At 42.8% G+C, this 22,131-nt stretch overlaps 1 protein-coding gene across 14 annotated transcripts in view; it reads right to left on the bottom strand.

Annotated features, from left to right (window-relative positions):
* Nucleotides 1-22,131, bottom strand: part of ATXN1 (ataxin 1) — a 407,605-nt gene that overhangs the window by 381,926 nt on the left and 3,548 nt on the right. For 10 of the 14 annotated variants that reach the window (XM_064597141.1, XM_064597140.1, XM_064597142.1 and 7 more), the window contains exon 2: nucleotides 17,276-17,390. The gene's annotated coding sequence lies outside the window, so the exon portion shown is untranslated. Of the gene's footprint in view, nucleotides 1-16,937; nucleotides 17,074-17,275; nucleotides 17,391-18,123; nucleotides 18,174-22,131 lie in introns of all 14 variants that reach the window. The other 4 variants (XM_045866332.3, XM_064597144.1, XM_064597143.1 and 1 more) reach the window with 3 other exon arrangements.

Here is a 22,131-nt window from a genome sequence, read left to right as displayed (position 1 = left end):
ATCACCAACTCTGGTTGATCGTTACGGCTAAACTTAAGAATTCACTGCTACTTTACTCATGAAGTTTACTGAAGACATTCCTCCTTAATTTCAATTAATGTGAGCATGGTCAAAACACAGCTGTCAATTCTAATATCAAGGTGTTAAGAATATGCCATGGCTCTAAGTTTCTAGAAGCATAAAGAAATGGGTGACGCAGAGAAATACGTATGTTTCAGAGCCAAAAGGATGAAATTAAAACATTTCCTTTTTTTTTTACTTTTAATAATTTCTAATCTCCCATTGGTGTATTTATTACGTATTAGTTGTTATTTAATACAATAGCTCTCCTGGGAAGGGAAAAAAAAAAAAAAACTTAAAAATAAGAGTTTTCCAGGAATAGAAAGAGATAGTCGCAACAGAAAAATACCAGCGGGAAACAGTCTTTATATTATACAGCAATTAAAACTTTCTAGGGCGCCTGGGTGGCTCAGTTGGTTAGGCAACTGCCTTCGGCTCAGGTCATGATCCTGGGGTCCTGGGATCGAGTCCCGCATCGGGCTCCCTGCTCGGCGGGGAGTCTGCTTCTCCCTCTCCCACTCCCCGTTTGTGTTCCCTCTCTCGCTGTGTCTTTCTCTGTCAAATAAATAAATAAAATCTTTAAAAAAAAAACAAAACTTTCTAAACAAACAAACAAAAAATCTATTTTTAAAGGCATATCATAGCTGGAGAACTGGCCAAAACTCAACATGTTTAATGAGATACAGATCAGTGGTAAGAACAAAGGAAAATCCAAGTTGAAGGATTAAATTCCTCTCAAAATCAGTCACTCAAACATCTGTACCTATATCATAAAGTGTTTGAGTTTGATGTATACTCCAGGCATTAATCCCCATCCGGAGAACAGAAAGGCTTCATCTGCCACATTCCAAACTGAAACAGACTCCTGTACAGCACTGTACATATCTAAGAACAGCTCCTAAAAGTCATTAGCGAAGATTCTTTGTGAGTAGAGAAATCAAAAGACAAGAATCAAAAGGCATAAAGATGTCAAAGTCAAGATGCAATGCTCTCTAATTTTCTGAGTCACAGGCTAAGACAAAAATTTTAAAAAGGAAAGCGAGACCATTCCCTCTTCGCAGAAACCAGCAAAAAAAAAAAAAAAAAAAAAAAAAAAAAATATATATATATATATATATATATATAGGCACAAAACCCCTGGACCTGCTTTCCTGCTTCTTGCCAGTGACATACATCCGTATGTATGGATCTAAGTATATGAGCTAACAATCAGACAGGACTTCAGAGCAGTGAATTACACACAGTCACACAGATACTCTCTCACACACAAGAGAGCAAAGCTGATGCTATTTAAACATCATGAAATATTTTCCTAACTGTGCACAGATGGAAGTACAGACTTTTCTGCCAACTGCCTGGTTCAGAAACTTTGCTCTATTTTTAATTATTTGGTTCAGAGGACCCGTTTATGATTAACTTCTGTGTTGGATGGCAAAACCAGTCAAGTTCCTGACCCACAGCAAAGAACACTGAGAGAAGTTTAATTATTTTTAAACAGCTAGTGTAATATTGTAAACTGTGCGTAGGGACAACTAATTTGTCAAAGACCTGTTCGTGGGTGCTGCAGCTTGAAGAAGAAAAATCCAGGAGGCACTGAGGAAGTGACACCGAAATGAAGTTCCCGATGACAAAGAAATTTTCGTCTTAGAGAAATAACAATGGAGTAAGAAACTGAGAGGAAGAAATTAATAGTGTTGCAAGGACTAATCTTATTAGCACTGGAAGTTTCAGTTCTGACTACGAGGACAGTGAATGGAATGCCAAAGCTTTAAACACAGGAAATGAACTCAGATGCAAGGAGGAGGTGGTCAGGAAACTTCAACCATAGAATTCAGAATCACACACGAGAAGTGCTGAGCAAGATCAAATCTCAGAAGAGAAGGAGAAAGAGAAGCAGTGGTCTAGCAGGAAGACAGAAAAGGGAGCCGAGGTAAGAATGAGCAGGTTGGAATGGTTTTATGTTTTTCAGAACTGTGCATTAAAAATAAATAAATAAATAAAGCTGTTTCCAAATAGAAAATGAACCCAAAGAGCAAATTAGTACAAACACAGAAAGGAAACAAAATATAAGGCCCCAGTTAAGAACCTTGAAGGGAGAACAGGGTTCAGACCTAACAAACTTGTATTCCTAAAGAAACCCTCTTTTGATCAATATCCCTACAATTGTAAGACAGTCTGTATTTACGTCTTTGATGTTCTTGGGAAGACACCAGATTCCACGGAACCACAAGCCACAGAGAGCCAAAATACTTCAGGAGTTAATAGTTATTGCTAAAAATTACATTTATAATGAGTCCAGGATCAATGCGAGAACGGTCTGGGAATTGAAAAAAAAACAAACAACGAGCACCTAATTTCTGTTTGAGAAGGTGCAGAACTGCAGAATTAAAAAAAGAACTTCCTTGGGGGGGGGGGGGTCCTAATTCAGCTTCTTAAACCACTAACACTGGCCACTAGCTTTCAGCTGGGTTGGATGACACAGGAAGGCCCTCAGAAGGACACATCTGTAGCTGTGAACAATTAGGAAATTTCAATAATTGGAAACAATTCAGGGAGCCATCACGAGGAGAAGAAAAAAGGTGATCTGTTCTAGAAAATCCAAAATAAAACTAACTCCTATTAATATATAGTCATATTCTTCCTCTACTATGCAAAGTACATGTATGGGTATATGTGTTGGCAAGAGACTAGAATTAAAAAAAAAAAAATTTTTTTTTAAAAAGCACATCTATGACCAAATTCTTTATAGTTGCAAATGGTTTCATAATATCCACCTGGTATTATTACAAGCCACGGTTTAGAAACGTTTTATCTCACTTAGAAATATTTCTATCTGCTATAACAAGAGCCACTGTGCTGAGATGAGATTTGACCTGTGTCTTTGTCCATAAAACAATCCTATAAAATATGTAAACATGAATTCCATTTTCTTTAAGTCGAGAAAAGCAGAAATACGGTTGTCAGAACAAGCACAGCTTTCTGTGGGATATTCTAGTTAAATGAAAGCTATTCAACTTGAATCAATTGCTGTATCCATTCTCCAATACACAGCAGATTTATATTTCAGAAGGTTTTTGACAGAGAACAAAATGTTACTGAACTATCTCTTCCATTCCTTTTGTCCCACAGAACATTCCACGGGCTGAACTCCCAACAAGGGGCATACACTTGTCAACTTCTGTGTGCACTCCTTCTATTCTAGTTTTTCTTTGTTGCAGATTTTCAGTTTTGACCCTTTCCTGGCAAAACATTAATATACGCCTTTGGGGTTTAAATTGTGTTACAATTTAAAAAAAATTTTTTTTAAACTTACATTTTTATTCTGTACCATCTTGAAGGGCCTCTGACTCGTTAAAATAGGCCCTGCTATTTAAATCCATGCTAGAACCTTTCTTTCTATCTGCTTCTGTAAACACTAGAAATCCAGGGAGAAAATTCTTCCCCTCCAACAATCCACACATTTCTACACAAAACCAACCACTTGCATATTTAAACGCGAGAGAGACAGACTAGACCTAAGCATGAACACGTCCATGCAAGATGAATTTACCCTCCACCACCTTGACTCCAGGTCATCCCAGGACTAGGCCTGTGGGGAAAAGCCAAGATGGAAAGAATGGACAGGTGCCTGTTTTCGAGCATATCTGCGTAAAGACACACCAGGAGCTCAAGAGGCAGTTGCTGTTCTAGAACTGACAAAAGGTGTACAGCTGCAAACTGATCAGGGAGAACATTCAACATCACCCTCGCCATTTAATGACTAAGCCTGAGCCAGCTCAAAAAAAAAAAAAAAAAAAAAAATCCGTCGGCAACAGATTTCAGACAGTGGAAGACCTAAAACACTGGTTCTCAGGGATGATGTCCGAGAGGAGGTCTCTGAAGCTGGGTGTCATCCTTTAGGGTGGCCCAGAATAAAATGGTGACGCATTATGCCTCCTGGCGAGCTCATATCTACTTTGAACGGCAAAGACACCAAGTCCCGTGGACTTCCGACGAAGATCTTGGGGCAAGAAGAGATGTCCACCAGCACTCTCTGTGACCTGTTAGAGAGAAACATTCTTAGCTACTCCATCACCAAGCAAAACTCCCCCGCCAGGCTATAGCGTCTTGACTCCTAGGAAAAAGCTGTGAAGAGATTGGGGGGGAGGGAGGCCTAAAAGAGAGACGCCCTTGGTCGTGTTTGCAGAATGACTAATAAGGATTCCGCGTATAAAATCTAGCTGCAGTCAAGTCTCCAAGTGAATCAGATTCCAGGTATTTGTGAAGCCAACAGCCTGGTCATCAGCCACCAAATTACCTCTGCAAAGATAAGAAAAGGCTCCCATCACAGTGATTCTATATGCTCCAGGCTTCAAGAGATGGATGACGATTTTTACTAAATGGTTAACCTCTAGATGTCGCAGGACAGTAGATACGCGTCCTGAAAAGTCACTCAGTGTCCCGCGCTCGCTCTGTCCAGCTCAGGAGGTATACATCGGCTTCGTAGGTGGCCGTGTGAGCTTCCTCTACCCTCTCCGTGGCGTCCAGCAGAAAGACAGTAGTAGGTACTCGCAGCATGGAAACGATCTGGCCGTAATGCCTGCCCATCCATTCTCAGATGGCATCAGATTTCAAGATTCCATATAGGAGATGAGTCTGATTTCCTGATGTTTCTAGCCCTGCTGACACTGATGCATTAAAGGAAACACAGCTCTAGGAGCTCCACGTTAAAGGTACAGTGACTGCAAAAGGAAAAACACTACCCGTCCAAGCGTAGGCTTAGGCACCACACACACATCTCACTAAATTGGTGATGAAATGATTTCAGGTAACTAGGGGTTGCGTATGTATTCAAGGGGCTGTCTTCTCGCTCCTTCCCAGCAACATCTCAAAATTGCTCTATTGGGCCACGTCAGTGAAGCAGAGTTATGTCTTTTCAGTCTACAAGTTCAGAGACCCAACTGCATAATTCCTGGGGTGATGGCAAAGGGAGCTGAGCTCCAAGTCAGAAAGCCAAGGTCAGGGCACTGACCACGTGGGCTCTGGCCCCTGGAACCCAGCCCATCGGTCAACCTCTTACGTTCTGCTTAAGGGAAAGGGAGGAGGATCCTCTCCACGCGAAGAGTCACCGTGACTCTCCAGGGAAACAATTTATCCGAAGCACCCCGAATTCTGTGATACACTGTTTGCACCTGTGGTGGACCCGTGACACACTAACCACTGCACATGGTCTAAATGACCACGCTTTTTAAGGCTGTCCTTACTAAATCAGAGGCTCAGGCTGCAAACGATCCCCAAAAGCAATGGGCAGTTTTGACTAGTCCTACAAGAGAAACAAGAAAACATAGGACTTTTCATCCCAGGGAAGTCTTTTTGAAGACCCTGCACATTTAAAATGGAAAACTTAAAAAAAAATTTTTTTTTGAGGAAATCGTTTCCTGAGATTTCAGGGCAAAGAGTAAAAAGTGCACCACTTAGAGACAAAAACCCTGAGATTAGTCAGGTCACCGAATGTTCTCTGCACAGCAGAATAGCAAACAGCTAGTGTTTGTCCATTTCCATAGATTAATAACCGTCTCTCGGGGACCTGAAGATGAAATGAACTGTACTGTTCTGTTTGGAGAAGCCTCCTCTACTACTGGAAGATCCACGTTCCAAAGTCGCACTCGAAAAGACTCCTTCATTTTAACACTGCTTCTTCCTCCCGTTGGCCTATTCTGATCTCTAGGCTGACGAAAATGGATCTAAAGCTTGCTGGGAGGGGAAAAAAAAAGAAATGACTCCCTCCCTTTTTATTGATTTACACAGATTTTTAAAATAGTGCTGTTTATTTGGAGAACACCGAAATGGGGGCGGGGGGGAATACAACCTGTTTCTTCTGAAGAGGAGAGAGAGGTACAAAGGGTGACAAGGCTTCGTTAGAACAGGAAAGCTAAAATAAAACTGCAAAATTTGGGCTTAGATGCTATCGCCACATTTCCTTCAACCTCAAACGAAAGCCAGGTTTTATGGAAAAAGATTTCTGAATAAATAACCAGATCATCTTTTGTCCTGTCAATAAAACAGTAAACTGGGGGCGCCTGGGTGGCTCAGTAGGTTAAGCGTCTGCCTTCGGCTCAGGTCATGATCTCGGGGTCCTGGGATCGAGTCCTGCATCGGGCTCCCTGCTCAGCAAGAAGCCTGCTTCTCCCTCTCCCTGCCGCATCTCTCTCCTGCTTGTGTTCCCTCTCTCTTTGACAAATAAATAAATAAAATTAAAAAAAAAAAAAAAAGAAAGAAAGGCTGTCTCTCCCCTCCGCCCCCCGCAAAAAAGCTGCAGCTCGAGGTCACACTTCACAATGGTCTGGGTTGCCGTGACCAAAGAAGACCCAGAGGTGACGTGAAAATGGAGCTGTGGAAAGAGAAAAGCACCCACTTGGAACTTGCCAGAACAGAGCAAGGGGAAAAGGCCTTCAGAGCACTCCCCTGTGGGGGCACTGCCTTCCATGGGGGGAGGGCACACTTCAGCTTCTATACCTCTCCCACACCACTCAGAATCTCTATCAGAAGCATATCATCCCTCACACCAATCACCACAAATGAACACCTTAGACCCGGAAAAGGTAACCTCACCAGCCACCAACAGGCAACTTCTGGATGAACTCGTATGCAATAGACAGGAGGCGGATGGCCACCTGGCCAGCCAACCGAAGGGGGCGCAGAGATATCATGGGTGGACTGCCCTCCTACCGCATCACGGGTGGGTTACACAGAGGAGGGTGCAGGGTTCCCCAGTCCCTGTGGGGCTTTAGCTCAATTTGACCAACGTTCCTTAGGACTGAGAACTACTCTCTTCCAGATAAAATAATTTCCTCAGGATAATTATCTCCCCAGGAACTTCCCCCTGAGTTGGAGACTGGGGTCACAAGAGTGCATAAGGCCAGACAACAGGTGTTACAGAGGTGAATCTCAAATTCATTCATTCATTCAACATGATAGCTGTGTTCCTAAGAATTCTTACATAATCGAAACTCAAAAGGAATTTTTTCAATACCAAGAAAGACCGTTTTAGACATTAAAAAACAAAGCAATTTTTTCCTGCATTGAATTTCTATAATAATAGTGTTCTGTGTGGTGATAGGTATAGTACTATGAAATTTAAATATCACTGAGAGAATCCAGCATCCTATTCCTTTGTTCTAGAAAAGTCATCACTGGGCCTCTCTTTACTCTTTCTCCTCAGCACAGCCTTCTTACACATTTTTATCACCTTTATCCTCCCTTGTTGTGATGCACAAAGCTACTCAAACTTCTTCCACCCCTGTAGTCTACTAGGCCCCACGCTGGTTCCAGACCACAATGACATAAGTCATGGTCTATCTTAACAGATGGAATCACATCCAATTCGTATCTGAAAAACTCACATTATAGGGGAAATGCTTATATCTCTATTGCAGGCCTGTCAGAAGCCAAATGCCAAGAATGGGGGGAAAGGGGTCCTTGCTGTCACTCAGTTGGGAAAAAGGATTACAAAGTGTTATGGAAGAGGGAGAGCAGGGTGCTGGGAGCCTGAACAGGCAGCATAAAACCCTGGGGGAAAGACTTAAAATCTCAGTTGAGATTTTAAGAATGAGGTGAAGTTAGCCAGAAAGACTGCAGTGAGCAGGTAGATGTCAAGGAAGAGAGGAGGGGAGAAAGCAGCAAGACTAAAAGCTGGGACACAAGAGAGAGCAAGGTGCTTCTAAGGAAGAAATGCAATGTGATTGAAGTGAAGCCAGTAAGGGGCAGCAGATGAGGGATAGGGCCAGAGAGATAAGCAAGGTCCCCCAAGCCTGCTGAGCCAGGTTACAGACTGTGGACTTCATCCTGAGCACCACGAAAAACCAGGGAAGGAGTGAAGGAAAACAGATGCAAACAGATCTCTAGTCATAAGAAACATACACTTGGGCTTCATAGAGGAAAATGGGTTGGACCAGCGCAAGAGGACATCCAGGGAGGCCATTTAGGGAATATATATCACATCCCAAACCACCCCACCCCCCTGACCCACTAGCCCAAGTTCAGACCTTGAGGCCAGACTTCCCCCAAAGCTCAATACCTAGAAAACTGCTCACAAGCACCTGCCCAAAGAGCTCTCTCCAAGGAAGAGGGGAAACAGGAAAAAAGCAGGGTAGCGGTGAGCCTCTCCAGTCTAACGTGGATGAAAATCAGACCTGAACCCCCCCAACCTAGGAACTTTGATAACAGTTCAATTTCGCCAGGCCTGAAACTCCTGACTGATTGTTCAGGCCCAAAGGAGGGAGGCTGCCAGACAACCAGCACAGTTCCCATGGCGGGGCCCCCTGATAAGAACACAGGTCAGCAGGAGAGGGTGGAGAACCCCAAAGGTGGGGAGAGGAGACTCTAGGAAACTGGCCCAGACTGGGTGAAGGGCAAAGAGTGAGGAGCAGGTGGGAGGAGAAGAGGGAAGGGGCCCCTTGGCAGTAAACAAGCACAGGGTTTCAACAGGGAACAGTTCCCAAGGAAAGCTGTGGGCGGAGGAGCATGAGAACTATGCCCAGCAAAGCCGCTGGCTGGTGCAGAATGTGAGCTCCCTTCCAGGTTGGCCCTGGCTACGATCACAGGAGAGACGAGAGACGTCCTATAAAAACCTGAACTTCCACACACCAAAAAGTAATACAACCGAAGGAAAAGAAAATCAGACCTGGGAAAGTGGCTGCAGCGAATGGGATTTTTAAAAGACCGAGATCTAGACCACAGGAAGAGCTCATCTACACCAATTAGAAAGTATCAAAACTTCCACTTGCTAATTGTGTAAAAGAAAATTAGCAAATAAACATTATATGGAAACGTGGTATCTCTGAGAGGGATCAGAGGAATACAAAGTTTAAAACCAAGAAGTCCAGGGGCGCCTGGGTGGCTCAGTCAGTGAAGCATCTGCCTTCGGCTCAGTTCATGGTCCTGGGGTCCTGGGATCGAGCCCTGCACCGGGCTCCCTGCTCAGCGGGGAGCCTGCTTCTCCCTCTCCCACTCCCCCTGCTTGTGTTCCCTCTCTCGCTGTGTCTCTCTCTGTCAAATAAATAAATAAAATCTTTAAAAAATAATAAAAAATAAAAATAAAAAAGTAAAACCAAGAAGTCTGTTATAGTATCCAAAAAAGAATAGGTCCCACAATTAATCAGGTTGGAGCAAGGCACATTCATGTATCATTAGTAGCAACGGAAGTAAGTACAGGCCTTTTAGAAAGCAATTCAGAGTCACTCCCCCACCATGGTAGTTTACGTAAGCCTTCTGTTGTGACTGTAACCTAAGTACATACTTAAGTATACAAAGATATTCACTGCTGCTTTATAACAGTAAATAAGTAGGGGGGCCTGGAAGGCTCAGTTGGTTAAGCATCCAACTCTTGATTTTGGCTCAGGTCATGATCTCAGGGTCGTGGGATCGAGCCCTGAGTCAGGCTCTGTGCTCAGTGGAGAGTCCACTTGAGATTCTCTTTCTTCCTCTCCCTCTGCCCCTCCCCACTGTGTGTGCTCTCTCTCTCTCTCTCTGATAAATAAATCTTTAAAAAAATAACAGTAAAAAAACTGTTGTAATAATAAAAATTTTAAAAATAACAGTAAATAACTAGAAACAATGCAAATGTCCACATATAACACAAAACTTAAGTGAAGGTAGAACATCTTGATAGAACAGTGCATAATCCTTGCAAATGAGGATTGTAAAATCTAGGTTACGAAAGAGAATTTTTAAGCTAAATGGGAAAAAAGCAAAACTGGAAAAAGTTATGTGTTAAGTTATCAAGAACTAGAAGACAACACATAGAGGTAAATTTGATTTACGGACTGGGATGGTGGGATAAAAGGGAACTTTTGCTTTTATTGGTTTTCTTTTGTTGTTGTGAGGTATCGGCAACAGATGTTTAAAATGTAGTATTTTTATCAATCACATAGTAGTGAACACCCTCTTCTGTGGAGCACATCAGCCGGTGGAGAACATCAGCCCTGAATCAGTGGAGGGTGCTCAGTCCTTCCCAAGTTGCAAAGGCCCATCCGGGATTCAAACCCTGGCCACAAGGGGCCCTGAGGGACTCCTACCCCAAGTACCTCCAAACACACAGCTCTATCCTTTGCCTTCATTTTTTCCCCCAGGTCTTCGATTCTATGCCTTCCCCTTCTTCTTTTTTTTTTTTTTTTTTTGATTATGTATTGAGATCACACCATATGCAATATGCGTAGTAAATGCTCATTTGATCCTTGCAACAATCCTGTACGAAAGATGTTGTCATCATGCCCATTTTACAGATGAGGACATTGAGGATCGCAGACTCAAGAAATGTGGCCTGGGTCACACACCTAAGGAGCCAGAGCCAGAATTCAAATCTCAACCTCCCTGCCTTCAAAGCGCTCGCTGGTACCCGCCCTAAGAACCGCTTCTTCCCTTCCCCTCTGCCTGCAAAACAAACAATGCAACCCCCTGATTTGTCACCTCTCCTGTTTGTACTAGCTGCCTAAAGAAACCAGTCAAAAGGTAATGAATCAAGAGACAGCATACGAACTGCTTATAAATTAACCAATAAGATAAGGTAATGCGGCACACACGGATTGGAAAAATTGAGTCAGAACAGAAAAGGAATCACCTCGAGATTCCTCCCTGCATGTGCAGGTAAAACCAAATGACATCAAAAGAGTTTCTCCTTGCAAATTAAAAGCAGAATATGACTCTTGATACGCCTGCAAGGAGAGCAGAGCTCCTGCACTCTCCTTGCAAAAATCAATTCCACAATTAGCTGAAGATTCCTTCCAGTCACAGCGTGGCCACTCCAGAAACCGGTGGTGTTTGGGGCATGGTAGCAAGAACAGTAAAAAGGGACAGAAGAAGTCTTAAGGTATGAAACTAATATAGATAGGGTGATAAACGATGGTAGGCACCGCTTCTGACATACTCTATAAATAATGACACAATAATAGCTAAAAATGTAAATTCTAATTAAATACAAAACCTAACAAAGTCAAACAATAGCAAATGATGTTTGACAGAGCAAAGGTCTTAGGGGAGCTAAGAGGAAGAATTACAATAAGATCTATTTGTCATGGAACTACACGGTGGTAGAGAAGGGGCCCAGGCCATCGGGTCCTCTGCCGATTCACTGCAGATGGGGAAACTGAGGCCCAGCAAGGGAGAATGAGCATCCCCAATCACCCTGCCGCAGGTCAGGAGACAGAAAGTCGATCCCCAAACTAACTGTCCCTCTGCCCTCCCTTGCAGCACCCTCCCTCTCTGCCTTGTCCTGGAAAGCTACTCCATCTGAAATCATATTTTTTAAAAGGGCATTAAGCATTCTATAAATATTAAATTCCTTTTTAATAATTTTCAAATGCACAGGGGCACATTTTAAAAAGAGGCCTGGTTTTGATTTCTTGGGGAAAACTGCACACCGCTCAGTGTTTAACCTCGGATTGAGTGAAATATTAACAGGCCATATAATGGTTTCAGTGTTCCTTCAGTAAAGCTAAACAGGATTCGAAAAACATATCCCCCCCAGGCCTACAGTGGAGTTTCTGGAGCATACATTAAACTCCACGCTCTGCTCTACAAGCCCATCACTGTTAAGTAACTCATCAGAAAATAAAGAGGGAATTACCAAAGGGGAATTGCCAAGCAATTAGTCCTCTGAAGCAGATGACATACAACTGCTGTAGGGAGGAGATTCCTGGTTAGTCATATGTCAGATTCAGAGCCTCCTAATCTGTAAATAAAAATGCATCACATATGATTACAGCTGGGATGTAGGCTGGGGCTGCCAGGCTAGTGCACAGATAGTAAATCCCAAGTCCTCTTGTGTTCTGTGCATCTATAAAGCGAGAGACGGTGCCTCTCAAGGCATTTTTTTTTAAATCCTCTGATTTTCATTCAATGTAAGAAAGACAGACTGGTCTCCCCAAAGCAGCCTAAGAGAAAAGTGATCTTTATCCTTTCTCTGTCTGTCTGACGTGAGTCGGTTAAAGATTCATCCACTGGTCCAGAGAAGGAGAGAACAATGAGAGACCAGGAGCGGCGGGGACGGGAGGGGACAGCAGACCCGGGCTTCCCAATGGCCACCCCAACCCGAGCATGCTCTCCTTTCCCAGCATGTTTTGTTCTTAGAGCTGGCATCCGCTGCCAGCCCACCACCTAGCAAACTGGAGAGATGAAGAGTCTGTATCTGCCAAATCTGGCAAGCTGAGCAATGACCCAGGGAAACTCTCGGGGGAGTCAAAAGTTCCCTATCTCACTGGGACTCTTTATGCTGAACTGCCTCTGGAGCCCAGCTGAAGCCAAACCTTGGAAACACAGATAAGCATATCGCCACTGTCATCACTTTCTTCAATTAATAATTATTGAAGGTACGCAGGAATTTCAGGGAGGCATGAGGAAGAGTGAGGGGAGGGAAGGTAACACCTCAAGGACAGCCTGTCTGCAACTCTGAGCAGATAGGCGAGCACCCAAAGGGGGGAAGGCTCAGCATCCACGAACCCCTCCCTGATCTGGACCTCCCAGAGGATGCTGCATCTCTGTTGTGACTCTTTAAATAGGACTCCTGGGCACGCCCTGCCTTCTCGACTCAACTGTCAGCTTCTTACAGACAGGGTCTCAGGGCTTGAGAGACAATGCATGGCTCCAGTGAAGAGTACAGGATGGGAGCCAGGCATGACTTCCCCACCGAACAGCTGATCAACCTGGGGCAGGTTACTTTTCCTCTCTGTGCCTCGGTTTCCCTCATCTGCTGGATGGATAATGACAGTGCCTACCTCCAAGGACTGCAGTAAGGATTAAATGAGTTAATATGCAGTGAGTGTGAACAACTGACCATCTCTATAAGTCCTTTAGAGCCTGGCTGGCATAATGCTTCTCATGTAGGAGATGCTCGGTAAACGCGTGCAGACAGAATGATCTGCCCCTGACGGTGTTTTCTCCATGCCCCTGGCTCCTGTCCTCACCTTCTTGTCTTTTATGGAAGGTAGGGAAGTCACCGCCTCATTCTGAGCTAGTTTGGGGAATAAAAGCAACCCATCTGAATAACCCGGGTCCAAAAATAAAAAATTTTAAATAATCTGCAAATTTTCTCTAATGATATTAAAACAGACTGCCCACCCACAGACACGTAACCAGATAATTTCCAGACTTCCCCTTCACTTTGAGCCATGGAGTCTTAGAATCTTTTCATCCTAGAGTCAAGGCTCACTATTTCTGTATTTCTTTATTTTCTAGAAAGTATAAATGGAAAGCCAAATTGCTGGGCCTCGTGTGTGTGTGTGTGTGTGTGTGTGTTATATGTATCTCACATTTAAAAGAATCCACATAAAGCCTCCAGGAAAGCTTTTAAAGTTACCAAACACACCCATATTCCTGTGCTTTATCAAAGTACAGTAAATGAATTGCCAAAAATGAACAACAGCTCCAGAGTCAAGTAGATGGCACAATGTGATTTACGCCTATCGCATGAGATGAATAAATCGACGGTGGAAAAGATCAAAAGAAAGGCTGGAATTGTTGTTAATATGTACAGGGCTCCACCGAAAATCTTAATAAAACTGTTTAGAGGAAAAGAGAGGGATCATTTGTTGACATGAAAAGAGATACTGCATGCACTGCATTTCAAAAGCGGCATTCATTTTCATACACACACATATTAGATTTAGCTAAAATTAGCTCAGGTTTCTTTCTTTCTTTTTTTTTTTTTAAAGGTCTTAAAGAAATAAAGGTTTCAACATGATTTCATTGAGCTGCAGTTCGGCACTGAGCTTCCAGGGAGAAGACCCGCTCACCCACCCAGCCACCCCTGCAGCCTGGCACCAGCCTTCCCTGCCCCTCGGTCTCCCCAGACCAAGCACACAAAGGCTGCACTACGCCAACGTTCCAGCTCCTCTCCGCGGCCTCTCACCTTCCCTCCACGTACTCCACGCCCGCTGATGCCAGCCCTTGAAATAGTCATTCCCCACTCCCGCCTGGCAAACTTCGGGCAAACCCAAAGCTCAATTTCAAAGACCACTTTCATGCCAATGACTCTTCCAAATTTATCTCCAGACCTGACCTCTCAGCAATTGTGTTCCCACCCGGTCTACAACTAAGATGCCCACCAGCACCTGTGCTCCAGCCAAAATGGCCTGGTGGGTTACATCCCAGGCGCTCGCTGGTTGCGTCCCAGCCACTTACACGGTGTTCCCCGGCTCCATCCATCTCTTCCCACAGAAATGCTAACCAGCCTTCAGAGCTGAACTCAGATGATCCCTCCTCCTCAAAGTCTTTCCTCACCATCCCACTCAGCATCATTCTGAATTCCTTCAGTGTCAGAATTTACCCCAGTAAGGACAACTCACCCCATTCTGCTTTGTATTAGTTCTTTCCGGGCATTTCTTCTTTCCCCTACCTGACCACGAAGAATGCAACCTCCTTCCGGGAGCTCTTACTCACTTTCATTCCCACAGTACCATGTACTAGTTTAAAAAAGACACAGTGAATAAATGAATGAATCATTTCTTTACAGAGATGGTGCCTGTGAGCAAGCTAGGTCATAACTTCACTATAGCCCTACCATATTTACAAAGTAAGTGGAACCAGAAATACTTGTAACCTAGATTTTAATAAAAAAAAAAAAAACCTTAACGAACATAATAGAGTACAGCACGAACGATACTATTTCCCTGCTCACATTTAACCATCAACTGTGAGCACTGTAAGGAGGCCATTATTTATGCAAAATGTTTAGATAATGCTTGTAAGCTTCCTTTAAATGCAATCACAGAAAATGTCAGCTGCTGAGAATTCAAGGTGACTCTGTACTACTTTGTTGGTAATACAATACGTATTCATAAGACACTCAGACTTGCTCAATATACTATAAAAACCTCGGTGCCTTCTCAGTAAGCTGCACCTATCGGCCAAGAGATAGGACTTTTTGTTACTTGTGTTTTCACAATGAAATTCTCTTTTAAACACCACAGGTGAAAAAACAAATGTGCATGTGTATTAACCACATATGTAATAAAACGACTGCCCCAAAAACTTCAACGTGAGGATTTTCTGTGTAGCCTATGAAATGGTAACACCCCTAAGAGATAAAGCAGCAGGGGTAAGGCATCTTACACCTTTCCAGTCCGCTGACACCTGCAGACCTTAAGAAGCTTACCTTTGCATGTAACTGTGGGGTTATTCTATTTCCTTTTAAACGACACCTCCCTGACCCACTGCCCATAAAATGCCAAGGACCTAGGTCCATATTTCTCAAGGTTATAATGTTTGGGATCACTTCCTGACCCACCCCACCCCGGCCCCATCCCCCAAGCAGGACTTTTCTGGCTACCCTTCCTGAGACATTGTACTTCAGTCACTCCGGTTTTTGTTTCTTTTTACTTGGACCACGCCTAACTTCATTTGTGCACCCAACTTCTTACAACAAGAGGAAAACACCACGTATGCATCCTATCGCAGCAAGGGAGATGGACTCACACAACATTCAGAAAAATAAATAAAAGGCTCATTTGCTTTGCAGAGCCGCAAATGTCTACAGTGTCGGTCCAAAGATCAAGGTACAGGTGTATTTACCAGCTCCTAGTCATGTATGGTCCAGGAGCAACCATCACTAAACAAGAACATTACACTTCTCCTGTCAAGAGGTTAAGTCCTATGATCACAAAGATAACTTATGTTCACAGATCACAAACCATACGCTGGTACTATCCTACTCCGTATACACATGTTATTTCATTCCATTCTCACAGCAGCCCTAGAAGAAAGTTCTAATCTTGGGGCACCTGGGTGGCTCAGATGGTTAAGCGTCTGCCTTCAGCTCAGGTCATGATCCCAGGGTCCTGGGACCGAGCCCGACGTCCGGCTCCTGGCTCAGCAGGGAGCCTGCTTCTCCCTCTCCCTCTGCCTCTCCCCCTGCTCATTCTCTCATTCTCTCTCTGTATCTCTGTGTTGCGAATGAATAAATAAAATCTTTAAAAAAAGAAAGAAAGAAAGTTCTAATCTTATCTCCACCTTACTCATCAAGAAACTGAGGCACAGAACGCTAACGGGACACAGTGGCAGCTCCAGATGCTAAATGCAGACAGGCTGGTTCCAGAGCCCCATGCTCTTGGCTCAGATGCCACGGAAATGACAGGTTCACTTAAAAAGTCGATCTTAGGTATAGAGGGGCAAATATCCACCTCTTAACAAATTAGCTGCAAATCGGGCATTTTATATGTGAGGTGTGGCAACGGCAGACCATGGGTCTCGCCAAGGAAGGAAACAGAACATGACTCGGGAAGAGCTGCCCAGAGACCACCCGGTCCAGCAGTTCCCAAACCCGTGGAGCATCACTATGATTCCAAGAGACCATTAAAGTTTCATTTTGATTCAGGAGGTGGAGCCCCAAATCCTTTTCTCTGTCTCTGTCTCTCTGTCTCTCTCTCTCCCCCCCCCCCCCTCTCTTTTTAAGCTTTCTAGGTGATTCTGTGGCCCAGCCAGGCTTGGGAACCTCTGAAGGAGTCCATTTCCACAGGTCCCAGCAGGACCGCTCCCAAGGTAAATAGCAAGAGGGGATCTATTTCACAATCCCCTTTGGTTGCATACACCAGGGCTCCCAAGCCCTCTTGCCCCAACTTCTGTCTAACTTCCATGTCTCCCGATTTCATGTAGGCAGGATCCTCTTGTCCTCTCTTCAATACAGAACCATGAGTCATCAACACCACATACACCCCTGTGTCTGCATGACTCTCCAGGCCAGAAAAATTTACTGTACGTGAGGCAATCAGGAAGTTGTAAAATCCAAACAGACACAAAGAAATTCAAGATTCGACAAATACTGGCTGCCACTGAACAAACAGGCCTCTGTCTCCCTACACTTGAATCACTCTACAACAAAAACCTAAAACGTGAAAACCGTGACTTACGGTCACAGTCTGGCAGTGAAACGGTCTCATCGCGTTAAGGAAAAGGTGACAGCGAAGACGATCAGGCTCGAGCCTGACACACCAACAGCCAATCGTCACCAGGTCAAATGCAGACTTCTTCGTGAACCACTTTCTTCTAAATTAAACCGAAAAGAGACACACTTCAAGCCAAGTTTTTAAAAATGCTCTTGGCGATTTCTCAATTTCCCTCCGAAGGCAGTTTGCCAAGGCAGTCACACTGAACGGTCCACGACACGTGAAAGCGTGGGTACGAGGTGATTTTCCAGGTCAGACGTGATCCTCGGATGGGAACTACACGAGCATGGCCAAACTCTCACCTGATACGTGATGCACTTCCCTGTAGTGGCCGTGGAGGAGGAGACCGCCTTCCAAGGATGACACACAAATCCGCGGCTCGAACGGACCACCCTGGCGACTTGCCACACGATGCTCCTGCAGGGGTAGGGGTGGGGTAGGGGTGGGGTAGGGGTGGGGTAGGGGTGGGGAGGGGGGGTGCAGGAGAAGAAATGCAAAATGAAAACCAGGACAAATGGCTTCCAAAAGTAATTCCACCTTAAGTACACTGAAATCTAAACTTTAAGGACATCAAATTGTGCATTTTGTCTTATGAGAATTACAGATACCAGCCAGCTCAGAAGGCAGGTCTGGTTTGAGTCAACAGGGCTCAGAGGGAGGCCACCACACAAAAAGGTCATCCCTTCAATCAAATTAAGAGCTCGGCCTCCCCATTGGAGCCAGGCACTGTCATTCTTTTCCCTAATGATTCTAACCTATCATCTGATAAACACATGCTGGTAATCACAGGGATATCAGGTGAAATGGGCATGGGTTGAATAGTAGTAATTAAGCCAAAGTCTAATTTTCACATGGCATATATTACTATCAACATGCAACTTGAGGAACAATCACAAAAAAGCACAGTTATTGGCACACCGGTCGAATGGGATAGAAAAATGTATCAAATGCAGAAAAAACTGTGAAAGTATGCACATGTTCACTAGACTTTCCACTGGATTTTAAATTATTTCTTTTTTGAATGTATGTCTACTTCATTTTCATTTTGCCACAATGCCTTGCACACGGTTAAGTAAAAATCATCCACTGTATAATGAATGAGTGAATGTGTGAATGGATGAACAAGAGAATGAATGAATCTTCCATATACCTTTCCATCAGGGAGCTTGGTGCTTGTAGTAGTTTTTGTGAGGTAAAGACCTATGCACAGAAATGGAAGAAGTTGAGGACTTGATCTGCTAGCAGAGTTTTCAGCCCTATTAAAATAATATTTTTAAGTACTGGTCATTCCCAACTGCCCACATGAAATAGAAAGAATCAGAAGCACAGTTATAAACTAACCCCCCAACTAGTCATTGCTGGGCAGATTTTCCGTCTTTGATTACTGGAACTGATCTGTATATTTGTTTGGGCTGATTTTTAAATTTAGTTTGGGTTTCCTAAACCCACGCTACGTAACAGTAGGAAGGAGGAGGCCCAGGATTACATTGGATGTCAGAAAGAAACTATTCTGGAGTTATGAATACGATCTCCAATGTGAATAATCTGTAAACAGGTAAGTCAGCCAATTGTCCCCGGGTACATGGCAACACATCTCTGTAGTCATGATTATTTTCATCCATACACACTCACTATTTTTAAGAGCACAGCCCAGCAGGAAAGGAAAATAATTTCAATCGCTTTCCAACACTTTTCAAAGTAATGAATAGTAGCCAAAGCATTCTTACTTCTAACGAATCCATTCACCAAGTATTTACTTAAGCATCTACTGCATGCCTGGGACTGATATGCAAAAGAAGTCAAGTTTTCTAGTCCCTGGTTTCCCCCACGTAATCTGTGAGTACAGAGAACGTAGGGAAGCTGTTCTAGACTATAACGTCTTTGAAGTCCTTGGAAGACTCCGCTAAGTCTAGCCCTCCGCGAAGAAGCTTGTGGAGTTACAACGTCAATCATGGCCAAGTTAAAGAGAGGATTCTCTTTGCCCTTCCACAGTAGCTGTTTTCTTGTTTGTATCCAGTAACTTCTCAAACGAAGCATCAACATACTGGATAATCAGTTCTGAGCAAGGTGCAGGTCCCGTGGATTTGCAGACAGCACTTGCTTTATGAGCTAACAGTTGAGCGTTTGCCGGTATGTCTACGTGGGCACATAGTCCTATTTACATACCACCTGGCAGATAAGGTTTCATAGAGTCCAAATTACAGTCTCCTCCTATTCTGCTGAAGTACACAGCACAGTCAAACTTGATGCAAATGCTGTAAAATATTAATTTACTCTCACACAGGTATGCCTACTTATTTCTAAAGTATTTGTGTTGCTACACCAGGTACAGTAATGAACAGAGTTCACGTAACTTACTGTTCCATCCCCAGAGGGAAGAAACACAAGAACCAAAAAAGCAAGGCAGAGTGGATTCACTGCAAAAACATACAAAATACTAAACAAAAAAAACAAACCAACCCCGATAATAGCCTACAGATGTTTTCTACAACATATACACTAAACATAGAATGCTTCATATTTTAAAAGCACAGCAGAACTACATAACACAATTCCATTTATAGAGGAAGGTTACTAAGATAGATGGTCTAAATAACGCTAATGGGATAGTAAAGAGGAAATAATAGATAAATAAATACAGGAGATATTATAAATAATTCGGGGAGAGTAGGCCAAATCTAAGGGTGCAATAAAAGACAATCTGCCATACACAGTGACAGAAGAATACATTTTCTTTGCATGTTAGGAGATAAATTGCTTATAGGTTAGGAGCTAAGACGATTATCACTAAAAACTTCTGCTAAATAACTCCCTCAAAAGGTGTCATGCCTAAAGAGCCCCTAAGTGGAATAAAGAGTTCCTCTTAGCCTGAATCAAAACAGCATAATCAGGGCAACCTCGGCCCCCTTAAGTCTCAAATTCTGATTACACTACAATGAGTTTTCTAAAAAGTCATTTTCAGGTAGGATACCATTTTTGCTTACATTATGGCAATTATCACTGCATTTTCATTACTCCACAAATGGTATGCATTAAAAGTTATAGAAAAATCAATGAGACGTTTCTGCTAACATCAAACATATCAAGGAAAATATAATGCTTGTCGCTTTTTTTGTCTGTAACAGTTCTAAACGGGTTTCATTACATTCGGTAACACGCACTACAAACATTTATAGCACGCTAGCCCAGGAAGTTCATATGGATAAGGATTACAAAATATATTACTACACTGATAAAGACAAAAATACATAAATTATGAAATAGGAAAAAGATTTTTAAAACTGTCTCCACAAATAGAGATGATTTACCTAAATCTTTTTATCACTCCTACAGTTTTAAGCATTTATATGTATTTTTTTCAAAACCTTGATCCAATTACAACTCTTTCAGCCAACATTTAAAAATATTCTCCAAAACAGCATTCAGTATGCTCATTATTATATCATCTCTTAAAGACATGTTGAATGGGTATTTTATTAAACTGAATTCAATGAAACTAAAATGTGAACAGCATAATTGAGGGCTACAAAATTCATTCTTAAAAATGGGCAGTCCTTTACGGAACACCCTGGGACAGAAATGATTATCTCTACTGAGATTTCTACAATGTATTATTCTCAGTGCTTTTACAAAATAAGGAGGGCCTGCTTCTGATAACCTTGGAAGTATGACCAGAACTAAATCTGTTCTTTGAAGCAGTTACTTGTCCATGTCTAAATCTCTCACAGAAGCCAATCATTCAAATTACTGAATAACTCTGAAAATAAAAAGCAATGGAAATCAAATTATTTATGTCCACCCTGAAAATGATGTCTACCCTGTCTCCTGCACTCTGTCACATTAATATGCAAGCACATCAGTGTTTCAGAGTCTAAACTATGTGCTCCCTGCTCACAGCTATAGTTGAAAGAATGAACATTCACTCCTACACTAATTTACAGGATTTTAATAAAATATGTTTATCGACTAACTTCTAATAGGAAACAAAATGAGCCGCTGTTACAATGTGTTGGTCATCAGAAACTGTCATTCAAGGTAAGTGCAAACGTAAAATCCACTTGACATTTCAGAATGGGAAAAAAAAAATAAAGGCATATTACACAAAAGGAATGTGAGTCCTTAAACTCTGTAATGACAATAAATACAGGAGTCACAGAAATGTGTTTACTAATGTTTTAAAAATCTCTTAAGGCTGGCCTTTCCCAGGACTCAGAGACAATGAAACGTAAGGCCTTCTACAGGCACTTGACATAGAATCTGATGGCTGAGAGTTTTTCTTGAATCTCTCTCGAAGAGTAAAATACAATTCAGAGGCCCTGGAGCCTAGTTATAATATTCCCGACAAAGTATCACTTCTGTTAACCAAACCCTCTTAAAACGAAATCCAGAGAGGAAAAGATTGACTTTCACAGTTCCCAATCAAGTACATTTTTCATACTTATTTTAGCATTCAAAAATACATGTTCACGTTTTACTGCAAGAGATTTTCTGTATGTTGCAAAATCCAGGACCTCCAAAGTGTGTACAACTTAAACTTCTGTGCCTTACTTCATATCCTTGCTTCCCATCTATTTACGTCCTAGGAAAAAAAAATAGCTTGTTTTAACCACAGAAGCACTTGATCTGAACAGGCCACAATCAAGTTACCAACCGCATAAACTCACTAAATGGTAGAAAGTCGTAAACCCCCTGTGGGGAAAGAATCCTAGCCCCAGGGCAAAAAAAAAAAAAAAGGATTTACCAATTTAGCTATGGGGCTGTAAAACTGAAAATTGAAAAACGGACTGGCAGGATCACAACCAAATCAAGACATTATTATTCTCAATTACTTTCTCTTTCATATATCAGGGTTATTAAAATACTCCCCCTCAGGTGGATCGCCTGTGCCACACAAAAGCTTCAGCAACCAAAGCTACTTACTTTTCTCTCCTTTTTATTTTTTGGCAACAGGATTATTTTTCTTTGCCTAGTGGACTTAATGAGGTGGCGTCGTAATGCAGAGAGGAGAGTACTGCTCTCTAAATTATTAAATGCTCATTAAATTATATCTCCAAATACAGTGCAAGCCGCTTATTGTGTAAAAGCATCACCCATTGTCAGTCTCCGAGCTCTAGGCCTCTATCATCTCTCACCTGAGAGAAAAACCTTGGAACTTACT

This window comes from Mirounga angustirostris, unplaced genomic scaffold (assembly GCF_029215605.1).
Source record: "Mirounga angustirostris isolate CCGP_5_RB_7025 unplaced genomic scaffold, mMirAng1.0.hap1 SCAF_8, whole genome shotgun sequence".
In the NCBI taxonomy this organism is placed as follows: Eukaryota; Metazoa; Chordata; class Mammalia; order Carnivora; family Phocidae; genus Mirounga; species Mirounga angustirostris.
The sequence above is the reverse complement of the archived record's forward strand: the minus strand, read 5'-3'. Positions and strand labels throughout refer to the sequence as shown.